This window comes from Gymnodraco acuticeps, unplaced genomic scaffold (genome assembly GCF_902827175.1).
Source record: "Gymnodraco acuticeps unplaced genomic scaffold, fGymAcu1.1, whole genome shotgun sequence".
Classification (NCBI taxonomy): Eukaryota; Metazoa; Chordata; class Actinopteri; order Perciformes; family Bathydraconidae; genus Gymnodraco; species Gymnodraco acuticeps.
In genome coordinates this window covers 609,214-624,116 of record NW_022990647.1, presented here as the reverse complement: position 1 = coordinate 624,116, position 14,903 = coordinate 609,214, and the positions used below count along the sequence as shown (strand labels likewise).

Below are 14,903 nucleotides of genomic sequence, written 5' to 3'. Positions count from 1 at the left end.
ACCCTGTAGAGATACAGGAGCGAGAGGGTGTGGGGAGATGTTGCTATGGCAACCAGAGCAGCGGTGCTCAACACAATTTATTCTAAATTGCGTGTGTGTGTGTGTGTGGATACAACGCGTGTGAGTTCACCCTCCTCTCTCCAGACAGGAGGTGAGGACATCCCCCTCCAACACTGTGCCAACAGAGAGAGAGAGAGAGAGAGAGAGAGAGAGAGAGAGAGAGAGAGAGAGAGAGAGATAGAGAGAGAGAGAGAGAGAGAGAGAGAGAGAGAGATAGAGAGAGAGAGAGGAGAGAGAGAGAGAGAGGAGAGAGAGATGAGAGAGAGAGAGAGAGAGAGAGAGAGAGACTGAAACCCCATAATGCACTGCACGCTGCAGGGCTGAAGTCGTGCAGATTCATCAGTTCCTGTTCGGAGGGATTCTGTATGAGTGAACACACACTCGCACACCCAGACCGAGTGCAAGTGAAACACTCAGACAACCAGGCAGGTAAGAAAGCTTTTCTCTTGATCTGTCTGCTCTGGAGAGGAGGAGAGGATTGCTCTGTGGGGATGACAGGGTGTCATTCATATTTGACATGTTATGATTCCGACAACTTCCCTGCCTGTTGCTATAATAGTAATTGCTGTCATTTTTTCTTACTTGGGAATGTCCGAGTTCAGGATTTCTTTAAAAGCATGGATTTATCTTAGAGGGATTAGAAATAACCAATGTGCATGTCAAATATCTTCTTTTTTTTTGCAGTTTTCTTTTGTGTGTGTTGCTAATTTGAATAGGTTGGGAAGGTTTTGCATGTACTTATATTCTCGGATAGCAGGTGAACATAATATAACTTCATGTTAAGGATATCACGGGTTATGAAAATGCACAGCAAGTCAGACTTTGTCCTTCATTTACATTTCCATGTAAATTGGGCACGTTCAACATAATTAATAAAATTGAATAATACAAAAAAATATTAAAACTTTACAAAATGTTACAAGGATTTCAAAAGTAAGATATCATGTTGGTCTTTAGAGGTTTAAAAGTAAATGATGCAGTACATGTTTTTGGCCAATATACTTAATGTAACACTATGACAAATGATGTATTTCAAATGTAAACCTAATGTGCCAGTCAAAATAAAAACATGTCCTAATGATGAATTATAGGTCACACTTTCATAATGACGATCACTGATGAAGCATTTTTATTCAAATCTCTTAAATCTAAATAGAAAGCACTTGTTTCACAATATTACAAATACTTTGATGAACGATACCTGTTTTTGGGGTATATATGTTCGACCAAGTGAAAATATTGAAAGCTGAATGGTGGTCTTTAACTTTATTACCCCAGGACTCCAATGGGAAATTTCAAATCTCCACCCATGGGACCAAATTGTGGAATCATATTGCAACACTGTCATGGAGACAAAACAGACAGTCCAAATGAGAACTTAGAGTTCAAAATGAAACTTAGTGATTTCAAAATGAAACCTTTATTTCAAAAGGTCATAGTTTAATGTGTGTTGTACATAAAGATCCCTGGAGAAAACAATCAAACATAAGTTGCATTATCTCAAATTCCAGCTTTCAAATATTATACTGCTCAAGGTAATGTTATTAATATTATCACACACAATAGCTTTGAAACTGTTTGACTTGTGTACTGTATGTTGCACCTTTTGATAATGGGTTTTATTTGGATGTGGGAGGCTGTTTATGCTGAACACGGTAAGGGACTATGCAAACAGCTTTTGCGGCTTGGGAAATGAAATGCAAAAAAGGAAATAATGCAGATCAGACAAAAAATCTTCTGAATAGTCAGTTTGTCTCCATTTAGCCCTGACAGAGCTGGGCTTCTATCTGCATTTCCCCCACAGAAATCCACTTGTCAATCCTCGAAATGGAGAGGCTACTCTTTTTCATGAATCTCCTTTTATTAAGAGTCCCCTCCACTTTTAATGTTGTGGTGTGATATAATTATTCACCAGGCACCTACTGTATATGACAGTAGCAGCTATATATCTCTGCCTCAGCTCTCTAATAATTCAGTGTTTGTGTTTAGGGGACTGAGAGCTGCTTGATATGTATGTACATATATACGACTATATAGTCATCTGGGTACATTAGCTATTCCTTAAAGTGATTTCAAGATGATGCAGAGAGACACTGTACAAATGGATGTCTTGTTAAAAAATAACAATGGCCCTACCAGAGTACTTTCAGTTGGGGCTTCAGGAGCTTTTTGAACAATGGTCATTTATATATTACACTGCTAGTCTGTTATAGAGCTCTGTGTTGACAGATTCCCACATTTTCCAGTGAGCTCACATTTTGGGGCTCCAGAATTGGTACCAGAACACAGAGCTGTTCAGACTAAAGAGAAAGACATAAAGTAATAGTTTTAACTGACTGAAATTAGTAACAGTTGTTTGAAGATCATTGGTGACCTTAGACACTCATCAACAGAGCTCAGGTCTGTTATGAATGTTGAACATCTCAGACTCACAGGGTCTCCCTGCTGGATTTTCCATTCGCTAAGATCCTTACTCCACTTTCTCTAGTGGATATTCTTTTGCTCTCAGTCCAGCTCTGGCTTTGCTTAGCAGCATGGATCAAAGGTGATTTATGGATCCAGATCTCCTTGTCCAACTCCTACTGCCTTTGTTATTTTTCTCAATTGTGTTCCCTCATTCCTGTATTTAATGTTCTGGAACACAAGGGACACATGTTCATGGACATGGTCTCCTTGTTATATGATCAGAATGAGCAGAGACGTGAGAGACACTGGCTTGTGAGAGAAAGCAGTGCCTAAAAAGTCCTTTTCAGTCTCTCCTCTGTACACAGACATCAGCAGAGCAGTGAGCAGGAACCTTAGTGTGCATTAAATTATCTGCAATTGCAGCAATTATCTGTGAGTCCAAAACCTTTCACTGTGCCCTGTTTCTTCGTCACTGCGTCTCTCTTTAGACAAGAAGCCTGCCTGTGTAAAGTACATTTACTCACTTATGTATGATTATAAAGTGCTTGTTATTTTCTTGAGTATTTCCATTTAATTCTACTCTTCACTTCTACTTCATTGTGACTCAGGGGGAAGAAGGGTTTTGCAGTTTTTTTTTTTTTTTTTTAAATGTTTCACATTTTAATAGTGCACAGCAAATCACACTACAACAACATGACATCAGCTAGTTTAAATTCATCTCAATTTCAGAAAGCTACAAGGTTCAGATGCTGCCTTGTGCAAAAATAATCTAATATTTATTATTACGTATATATACTGTATATATGCGCAGCTTTATGAAACCTTTTAGTAACCTTTTAGTAACCTAAAGCATATTGTTATGGTTTTATGGCCTACAACTGTATTGATTCACTCTCGAAGCTCCTGTCAGCTGTTTTTGCAAAAAGGGTAAAAAAAAAAGACAATGTGCACTAACCATCCAGCACCAAACCGCAGATAAATAAGGTTGGTGGAGACAAAACCAGAGAAACGTTTACAGCATGTTTCTGGTGCTCCCAAGAAGACAGAACATCTGTTCATGCAGATTTAAGACTTTTTTTGTACTATCATTAACGTATTGAATTTGCATTTTTTAACCATAACCCTTAAATACTTGAGAGACAACACTTTTTCCAGAGAAAACTCAGATCAGGCCATGCAGTTGAAGTCTGTTTGTATTCTAGACAATGACAATATAACATGGAGAAACATGGAGACACCATTCCCTAATCTACTCCTGGAAGACAACTGCAGGGCCTTTTTTGGGCACATGTCAGTGACTTGTCGGCTCTAAAATCCTAATGTCATATTACCGCCGTCTGTAGTGCATTGCGTTGACTCTATGAACAAATTGATACATATTTATAGAAGCTGGAGCTTAACATTAACAGTTGAAGCAGCAGAGAGATCCATCATAGGTGCTTTTGTGGGCTAGCTGCAGGCTGCAGTTCAATCAAAACCTTTCCTCCACACACACACACACACACACACACACACACACACACACACACACACACACACACACACACACACACACACACACACACACACACACACACACACACACACACACACACACACACACACACACACACACACACACACACACACACACACACACACACACACGACAGAACCATTTCTGCTATCCCCTCTCTGACTCTTTCCCTTAGTCTCAGTTGTTTCAAGTCTTTTGTAAATGACAGAGTGGCTCATGTCTTTTGTTCGACCATGGTACATAAATCAGTGTGAGAAGGGGGTTTCAGGTGGGAATGGGAGTGGTATGACCTCATGTACTAACTAACACACATAGAACGAATACACACAAACACAAACACACACACACCAATACAGTGATACATTCTAAACACCTTGATATATTGCAGACAAGTCAGCCATGCTGCTCTGAGTCACTAGGTAACACCCACCTGACACATACACACCCACCTCCGCGAACAGACACAACACCACACAGTCACACATGCTCACATAAACACACATGCACCTGACATAGTGTTTGATGGAGTTAGACGCCATGGCAACAGAGCTGTGACTCTTGCTGTCCTGTGAGTGGACTGAAGCTGTGGAGGAGGGAGGAGAAAGCTACCAGCTAGCACCGCAACTCAAGTGCAGCTATTATTATTCCCAGTCTTTCTCTCTTTATTCTACGCTTTTCAATGTTCCTTCTCTTCACCACAACCGCTATATTCTGACCAAATGGTTTTCTTTCAATCAAGTGCAATATGAAGGCTGAGTTGAATAAAAAACTCAACCAGGGGAAGTCAAGCAGGCAGAAGAGAGGTCAGCAGGCTTGTATTTTTTAAAACGATCGATTGTGGAAAACCTGACACATCAGAGGTAATCATCAGACAGCAATCTCTTTTACTCACTGTATCACGCTGTTATCACACAGCAAATTCATTTCACTCCTCTGTCTTTTCTGCCTGTGTTTAACCCTTTTCATAGTTCGTTTTTGTATTGCTTTGCAGTTTGTTTTCTCTGTTCCCATCAGTGTTATAAAGGTAGTAGCACAGATAAAGAAAGCAGAGGGAGGAGAAGAGGGAGGAGAAGAGGGGGGGAACGTGCAGGTGGACAGCTCTCACAAACAGAATCTGTATGAGATTTACTGCCTGCAGATACAGATGGTGGAGAGGACTGTTGTGGAAGAAAAAGGGGGGAGAGGGAGGTGTTGAAAACAGTGGCGGGTGAATTGCATTTTGGTCTAGGGTAGCATTTTCACGGTCTGATTGTCTGCATTTGTTAACATACACACATGCACACAAATGCGCACACACACACATGCGGTATGAAATCGTTGCTGTTGACAGAAGAAGTTTATCTGAGTTAAGTTCCCCGGCGTTGCTCTCCTCCTTCTTTTGCATACGGTCCAAGTGCGAGCTGTGAAAGGTGAACTCGCAGCCTGCTGTGGATAAATTATGTGTGACATGTTTAGCTGTGCTGCCGTATATGGAGACTTGTGTATCTGAATACAGTAGGGCTCTGCCAAGAGGGAAGGAGGGAGAGAGAAGGAGTGAAGGACAGGGAGGGAAGGATGAAGAGGAGGAGGAAGGAATAGAAGCAGGGGAGGGAGAAAGCAAAGGAAAAGGGGGTAGTGACAGAGGGAGCGAAAGAGAGGAGTAAGCATGAGGTTTTCACTTTCCATTCTCCCCTCAGCAGCAGTCAGATGAGTCCTTGCAGAGATACAGTAAGTCATTGCTGTTTACTCTGAGTATGTGTGTTACTTTGTGTGTGTTTCGACTCAAGACTGAGGTATCCCTGCTAATATTTTCTGGTCAATTCTGCAGTTTCACTTTTTTATTTTGTATTCACCATCTGGATGTTTAGTGTGACTTGTTGTTTGAGTGAGTTATATGTCTGCTGGAGCGTGTGTGTGTACATATGCAGATGGCCACCGTGCGTCACCGCTAATGTGTGGTGGTTTGAGGCAGGACAGTTTTAATGTGGAAAAGAGCTGAGCAGACAAAATAATGGGTAATGTTAGTGTTTAATGTTCCGCAGAATGATTAGCACACACACACTCATGCACACACTGACACATATTCCCTTTTCTGGAAGGCTTAACTTTATTTCTCTATTGTACTACACTGAAATCCCTGCTGTGTTACTCCCACTGTTAACAGTAACGCTTCATGTATGCGTTTATGGATGAATGAATAAAAACATACACTGACCTCATCAGAAACACACTTACATATAGAACAACCCTCCTGTATAATGACTGCACTACTGGTGTTTACACAGCTGCCTTCAGAAAATGATTAAACTCCTGCTTTCCCAGGCTGTCTATACCGGTCTGACAGATAAACACGTTAACACACATACTGTATATGCACAGACAAAATCATTGCTGAAAGGGCCAAACATTTAAGCATAATTTGGATATAATGGCTTGATATTCTTTATTAAGTTTGTGTGTCAATGAGGAAAGTAAACAGACAAATGAGTAATAAATATATTTCTGTCCCAAAAAAGACTGTATGTGACCCATATTGGATGAGGGGGGGAACTACCTTATGGCCAGGCCACTCTTGTAAAATAGATTTTAATCTCAATGAGTTCTTTAATAAAGGATATAAAGGGCTATAATATGTGTGCATCACTTTAATGGGGAAAACAATAGAATAAATAGAGCACCATACAGAGAACTCCGTATTTTCAATTTTGAACAAAAGCAGGATTTTTTAACACCTTTTGTTTGTTTTGCATTAAAAGCTTACAGTAATTACTTGAATAGGTTCAAAGTATCTGAAATGCATTAGCTTTAGGGTCTTGACTAATTTCAAACCTTTATTTAACCAGGTGAATCCCATTGAGATCATCGATCTCTTTTTCAAGGGAGACCTGTAAGTAGGTTCCACATGAAGACATAAAAACAGTAAACAACAGAAAAACAAAAAGGACATCATACATTACATTACATTTAGCTGACACTTTTATCCAAAGCGACTTACAATAAGTGCGTTCGACCAACAAAATAGAAACTTGAAGAAAACAGAATCATATAAGTACATCAGGTTTCATAGAGCAAAAACATTTCAAGTGCTACTCAACTGGCTTTAGATAAGCCAGTCCTTTATTAGTATATAAGTGCTTTGTTAATAGTTCTATCGCTCGAAGTGGAGTCGAAAGAGATGAGTTTACAGTCTGCGCCGGAAGGTGTGTAAGCTTTCTGCTGTCCTGATGTCAATGGGGAGCTCATTCCACCATTTTGGAGCCAGGATAGCAAATCCACGTGTTTTTGCTGATGGGAACTTGGGTCCCCCTCGCAGCGAGGGGTGCAGCGAGCTGTTTGGCTGATGCAGAGCGGAGTGCACGTGCTGGGGTGTACGGTTTAACCATGTCCTGGATGTAGGAAGGGCCAGATCCATTCGCAGCATGGTACGCAAGTACCATTGTCTTGAAGTGGATTCTAGCAGTTACCGGAAGCCAGTGAAGGGAGCGGAGGAGCGGCGTGGTGTGGGAGAATTTAGGAAGGTTGAAGACCAGACGAGCCGCTGCATTCTGGATGAGCTGCAGAGGTCGGATGGCACATGCAGGTAGACCAGCCAGGAGGGAGTTGCAGTAGTCTAGGCGTGAGATGACGAGAGCCTGGACCAGAACCTGAGTCGCTTTCTGAGTCAGCTGGGGACGTATCTTCCTGATGTTGTAAAGCGTGTATCTGCAGCAGCGGATTGTAGCAGCTATGTTTGCAGTGAAGGACAGGTTGTTATCTAGGGTCACACCCAGATTCCTTGCAGTCTGAGTCGGGGAAACAACAGAGGTGCCGATGTTGATTGTCAGGTCAAGAGTGGGACAATCTTTTCCCGGAAGGAAAAGCAGTTCAGTCTTGTCAAGGTTGAGCTTGAGGTGGTGAGCAGACATCCACTGAGAGATGTCAGCTAGACAAGCAGAGATGCGTGCGACTACCTGGGTCTCTGAGCGGGGAAAGGACAGAATTAATTGGGTGTCGTCAGCGTAGCAGTGGTATGAAAAACCATGCGGGCTAATGACTGATCCGAGCGAGTTTGTGTACAGGGAGAAGAGGAGGGGACCAAGAACAGAGCCCTGAGGGACCCCTGTAGTTAATTGACAAGGGTCGGACTCCGACCCTCTCCAAGTAACTCTGTAGGTGCGGTCTTTGAGGTATGAGGTGATGAGGGAAAGTGCAGAGCCGGAAACTCCAAGTTCTTGGAGAGTGCGAAGGAGGATCTGATGATTCACCGTGTCGAATGCAGCAGACAGGTCCAACAACATGTCATACAACATAGATACAGGGATTTACAATTTACATACCTAACGATTTACAATTTACATACCTAACGACATTTGCAGGTACCAACAGTATCAGATTGCATAGCATCTATCCGAGCTTTAAAAACATGTAGTGGAACCAAATTACTCAGTTTCCATTCTTTTTGCAGACTGTTCCAAGTTAGAGAAGCTGCACACCTAAACATTTTTCATCCCTAAAACAGTCCTAGCACTTGGCACATTTAACAAAACCACAGCATGAGATCTCAGGCAATAGCTATTTTCAATTCGTCGTGTGATCAGAGAGCAGATGTAGGATGGTAGTTTACCTAACATGGCTTTGTAGATGAACATGTACCAGTGACTGAGCCTCCGTACAGTTAGTGAAGGCAAACCTGCCCTGGCATACAGGGTACAGTGATGAGTTAATACTTTACAATTAGTAACAAATCTTAGTGCACTGTGATAGGCGGCATCTAACTTCATCAGGTAAGGCAGGTGCATTCATATAGATCAAATCATATAGTCCAGCACAGGTAAAACTCTTTTCAATTAATCTGTACAGAGCATGCACAACTCAGTCGCCTCATTTCAATATGTTTATGACAGCTGCAGTGTACTGTAAACTGTGATCAGAGCTCCTGATGACAGGTCTCCATACATTCCTGCATGGATTACATGTTGAGGCTCCCAGTGTTTCCCACAGATCTGAAATATACTTGGGCGGGTGCGTGAAAAAAAAAAAAGTTTTAACAACATGTTTATTTATTGACTTTTCATTCCTGTATAATCATTTTGCGCAAAGATGGCACTGTTTGTCAGAGCACTTCATCCTTCTGGGATTTCATGAAGAACAGCTCCAACGCCTGTGTGTATGGGAACGCCTCTGGTGCTGGTCCATTAACTGCCAGTGTTTCCCACAGATCTGAAATATACCTGGGGGGGTGGTGGTAGCGGGGGGGGGTTGAGGTGACGTGCAACAACATTAACATTAACCTTTCTGTTGGTCGCTTGTTAGCAGATCCTTCACGCGATGGCAGAGCGAACAGGTACAGGCAGGGCCCATAATGATAGCCCTACACTGTACAAAAAAAAAATGTAATTTTTACGGTAAAAAACTGGCAGCTGTGGTTGCCAGAACTTTACCGTAAAAAATACAGTAGAACTTTATGTACTATTACGGTAAAAGGATATCAGTACTGCTGACTTTACGGTTAATGTTTGAGTTTTATTCCATATTTTACCATATAAATACAGGTTTGTACCACTGAAAGAAACACCTTTTTGCCATAAAATGAACATGAAAATACTGTATGAATACCGTCTAAATAAAGTGTTTGCTATTAAATTAGACTGTGTTTCACTGTGCAGTTAACAGTCTGTAATATAAATTCCCGTAATATGCTGTACAAATAAAGGTTGTGCCATGAAAAATGACAGTGGTTCCCTGTACAATTAACAGTCTGTAATAAAAAAATACTACTTTTCCCCATATAAATTCCCTTAAAATGTCGTACAAGGAAATGCTGTGCTGTGAAATTTGACAGTGCTTTACTGTAAAATAATCAGTTTGCAAAATACAATACTACTTTTTCCTATATAAATTCCCTTACAAAAGCAGTACAAAAAAAGGTTTTGCCATGAAATATGGTTTTATTGTGAAATTAACAGTATAATGTAATGATTTCACTTCTAATACGTAAAATCCTCTCTTGGTCCATAGTCAGACAGAAGTCCAAAGTTTTTGATAGTCCATTAAAAAGATCAGCAAGCAGTCAAGGGGTTTCCAATGTGTTGCCCTCCTGTAGCTGTTGAGGCAAGGGAGCAGCATGTGGACATCGAGGGTCCCACCAGGGTGGGTGGAATGGATCGGGAACCCAGGACCACCAGCATCAGGGAGAGAGCAGAGAGAAAAATCACAGGATCAAAAGTCGTTTAATTTACACTTAAGTAGTGGTGGGATATATTATATTGCAAAACCTTTAGAATCACAATATTTTTATAATTTTGGACTGTAACAATATACAGCATATCTAATGGCGCGTTTCCACTGCAGCGGGTAGCTCGCTTTAAGCGTGCCGAGCCGTGCGGGGCCCGTTTTTGGTTGCGTTTCCACTTGGCCTAGTGGGGTTCCTAATTCACAGTTTTTCTGGCCCCATAAAATCGTGGTTCTAGGGCCAGGAACAACCAGGCTGAGTCGGGCTGAGTATACTAAACTAGAGAGAGAATCGGCTGGCAAGGGGGCTACAACTACAACAAGATGAACATATTTGACCGTGATTTAATTGTAATACACGTTTCAAAATGATGCCGAATAGTAACAACATACTGATACCGGTTAGTAAAAACCATGAATTAATGCTTGACAAGTCTGCAGACGTGTTTTCTAAATGGAGCTTGGCTAAGCTAACGTTTATATATGCTCCGACCGTCCCACACTCACAACAACGGCCTATACCGACATAAATAAACCCAGCGACTGTATTCTCCATGACACAGACAGTCTGTGGTTTGTACTTGTTTAACTTTTGTCTAGTTTCTGAACAGATATGAGGAGCTGTGAGCTCTGAGTGCTAACGGCTGTGTTGTTTTTCTGGGGCTATCATTGAAGATGACGTCACGGCTCCGCCTACACTGCGTTACTATAGTAACTACAGTTCCTAAACTGTAATGGAAGCGCAGAATTAAAGTGAGCCGGGCCTAATAAGGCCTAACCAAACCGAGCGAGGCCGAGCGAGGCCGAGCGAGGCCTGCAGTGGAAACGCGCCATTAGTATACTGATTTTTCTGGTAATTCAATTTGAAAATGGTTTATAAATGAAGGGACTCTCAATAACCTATTTACATTTTCACTATAGTAAGTCCTGTCATGGGTTATATGATTACATGATGTATTGATATAGACTCTGCTAGCAGTTGGAGTAATGTCACTTTGCTGACGGTAACATCCCCCCAAACACTCAGTATTAGTTCATCTCTACTGGGAGACACATTTCTAAAGAGCACAGTATATACCACTATACTAAAGTCAATATTTACTGAAAGCGTGCATGATAGAAAATCTGTTTGTGTGGAATCACTCACCATAAATGTCCTGACTGAATGTAGAAACAGGTCCACATTGAAGGATCAGGGAGGAAAACTTCCAGCAGCAGGAGAACGCTGAGTGGAACTTGGTAGTTTGACTGGGACCAGCCCTAATGATGGTGCAGCCCTATCAATGCCCTAACAAGTGAGAAAAGAAAGTCAAATATTAAATTGTAATATAAACAAAAACAATAATTTACTCTCTCTAGACTTGTATCTCTTACCTGGAAAGGTAATAATGTCAAGAAGAATCCAGTTGAGGACCACTGAACACGTTTGGCTTGGCCTATTGGAAGGGAAACAATACTTTAGACGCAGAATACAAATCTGATGTATATATTTTAAATATGCAGCCAACTTACCAGCTCAGTTCTTTAATGATGCCATCAGAGGAAACAGAACTGGCCTGACTTGAGTATTTTCATAATCATTTCTTCTAAAACAAATGATAGACTGAACCACCTACACTGTTCAATATTGTAATAGTACAAATAACCAACCCCATACATATGTTATACTCTGCATTACTTACCAAATGCACATATGCTGTTCATACTCTACAGACAACCCTACATTCGCACTCTTTTGTATATTGTAACTCTCCACTGTCCATCACTATACATATTGTATTGGCATTATTGTGCCTGTGTTACCTACACTCCTGCATTTATCTATATTTATACAATCAATTCCAACACACTTGAAATACAACGAGGTTCATTGCGGTGGAGTTTGCAATGTACAACATACGCCTTAAGAGACTGAACAGATTCTCCACAAATGCAACAGGAATACATGGTCAAACAGGCATATACCCACCATAAAACTAACAAGTAGCCTGAAATATGTCCAGGCATGCCTAGGATCGGGCAACACGTTTTTGTTTTGCAAGAGCCACACAACACAGAAAATCTCGTTACCAAAAAATTCTATCAATTTACCATGTCTCAGAAAGAGGTCTGAACATTATTAGCCTAGCACTGCACTTAGCCTAGCTGCCGACACGGGAGCAGCACATCAAATAGGCAACCGTTAATGTTTCAATTCAAGCGCCCTTTCTGTCCACAACCTCCACTCAAATTTGACGCGCAAAAATGTACTTCACCTTATCTGTGTTAACTGAAGACAAGCTGCAACGTTCAGACAAAGTCCAGAAATAATCAGACGAAGTACCTGTCTGGAGAGTAGTTCAAATCACTACGACACGGGGAGCGACACATCAGAGAGGCAACCGTTTAATGTTTGAATTCAAGAGCCCTTTCTGTCCACAACCTCCGCTCAAATTTGACGGGCAATGGCATTTAGCCTGAAATGTGTCAGGCATGCCTGGGAACGGGGCACCACTTTTTCAAAGCACTTTTGCAAGAGTCACTACCAGGGGCGCCGCCAGGGATTTTGGGCCCCATGAAAATATATCACATTGGGCCCCACCACCAGGCACAGGCCACTTTGTTTATAAATTACCTTCGAGGGCCGTACCAAATGGTCTAGCGGTCCGGATACGGCCCGGGGGGCCGGAGGTTCCCCCACCCCTGCTTTAATATAATAACATTAGTATTAATATCATAACCAAATGTCGGTGATTAACATTTTGTTTACCTAATACAGACTGATCACTCAATGCTTCAAACTGTCCATCATTCCTAAATAGACTAAAAGCAGTTTTTTGTTTTATATAGATCATTGGCTATGTGGGAAAATACTGTGTTGAAATGTATAATTTAAATTAGATGTTAGCTTTTTGTTATATATATATATATATATATATATATATATTGTATTCCAGTCTCCCTTCAGATATGTTAAGTGCATGTCATTCAACAACAATGCTGCTCACCTCCTTCAGTTGGGAGAAAAGCTGGTTCAGGTTCAGCCTTATGGGGGGACGGGCTGCTGAGCCTAAAGATGGATCGTGTTGGACCTGGCACAGGGGGAGGGACAACTGATAGGCGCTAAAAATGTGCCTGCATTTATTAAGGTAGGTAGGTAAGAATGGAGAAACCAGCTCGAGTGCGCTAGAATTTGAAAGTACACAACCGAAAAAAATCTGTCCCTTCCTTCAGAGTTCCTTACAGAGCCCCTCCTCCAACACACACGAACGCGCACATGACCAATGAGGGCACAGATCAGTTTGTGCACAGATGGAAGGCTGACAGGCAGGTAGGCCATCCAGTTATTTTAGCCGGGCCGGCTCAGATGATTGGTCGTGCTTTTTACAGCACCACAGATGACATGTTTGTATGTATTTATTGTCAAAGCATTTCATATATTCATTGCTATCGGGATGTTAAGAGCATTCCATGGAATATAACAAAAAGTGTTTCTGAAGTGAATTACCTACCATACCTTTTAAATGTCAGCTAAAAGAGCAGTGAAATGACAGACCTCTGAATTTTCTGTAAAGATATTCTACTTAATGTCAGTTTAGTAAACAAAAAACATTAGCTAACAGACTAATTTCCACCACTCATGGACCACACCCACCTTTTTCTTGTGAAAAAACTGGGTGACCTACTGTCCGCCCTTTAGTCCCTCTCTCTTTTCTTTCTCTCCTTTCTCTTCTTTTCTTACAGCCTGACTTTGTTGGTCGTGGAAACATGGTACAACACCCTTACGTAGGCTAATCCCCTAATCCCACCAGGAGCGTCTGACGCTGCGTTGCGCTGCGGCATGCGGCGTTTTTTAGCGATCGCGGCCAACTCTAGTCAATGGGTGCTATTCCACCAGACACGCTGCGCCGCGCTGCGCCGCGGCTCGAAGCGTCCCAGAAGCTCCTCGCCGCAAGGAATTTTCTAAAATATAGGATGAATCCTATTTTTGACGCGGCGCAGCGCAAGCGCGGCGCAGGCAGGAAGTGGAATGTTTCATCCAACACACTGCGAGGCTGCACACACACGCTCCGCTTCCGCAACGTTTTGAAACGCGCCTGGTGGGTTAGGACGCAGGAGGAGGTCGCAGCGCGGCGCAGCCGCAGCGGCAGACGCTCCTGGTGCAATTACGGCCCGTCTACACTACAGGCATCGAAAAAGCTTGAAGCTGGGCGTGTCTGAAGCTTGGCGATTTTTTGCGAGCAACGCGACCAACAACCAATCACATGAATCTTCCGCCCCCGACATACAAAGAAATAGCAATGTTAAAAACGAAGTAAACTGGATATAAAATCCCCAAACAGGCGACAAACCTACCAGTTTCACCACTGTCCTCTGCCACCTCCCTCCATGCCTGGTTCCTCCGGTTTGTATCCCGGTAAATAGTTTCTGGTCGGAAAGAACCGGGTGATTTGCTACCGTAATTTCTCGTTGGAATATGAGGAAATGAACTGCGGTCTGGCTCTCCCAGCTTGCACGCGGTTTGATTGGCTAGCGCTTGTACTGGCGGGAATTGCAAAAACGGGATTTGATTGGCTGACGCCAGCTTCGAGCAAGCATCGAGTCTCAAAAGTTGAACATTGTTCACACTTTGACGCCGCATAGACGCTCGCACGATGCTTGCAACGCCTTGCCATGCTACCACACAATGCAGTTCGGTGAAGTTTGAAAATATCCTACATCACCCCCATTCAAATGAATGGGCGAAGCGTTG

General features: G+C 42.2%; 1 protein-coding gene across 1 annotated transcript in view; it reads left to right on the top strand.

Moving 5' to 3' along the window:
• Nucleotides 1-389: 389 nt before the first annotated feature.
• The window catches only part of LOC117554842 (muscleblind-like protein 1), a gene marked incomplete in the record, with an annotated part of 108,534 nt that continues 94,020 nt past the window's right edge, over nucleotides 390-14,903 (top strand). Inside the window, 1 exon segment of the mRNA XM_034229391.1 lies at nucleotides 390-489.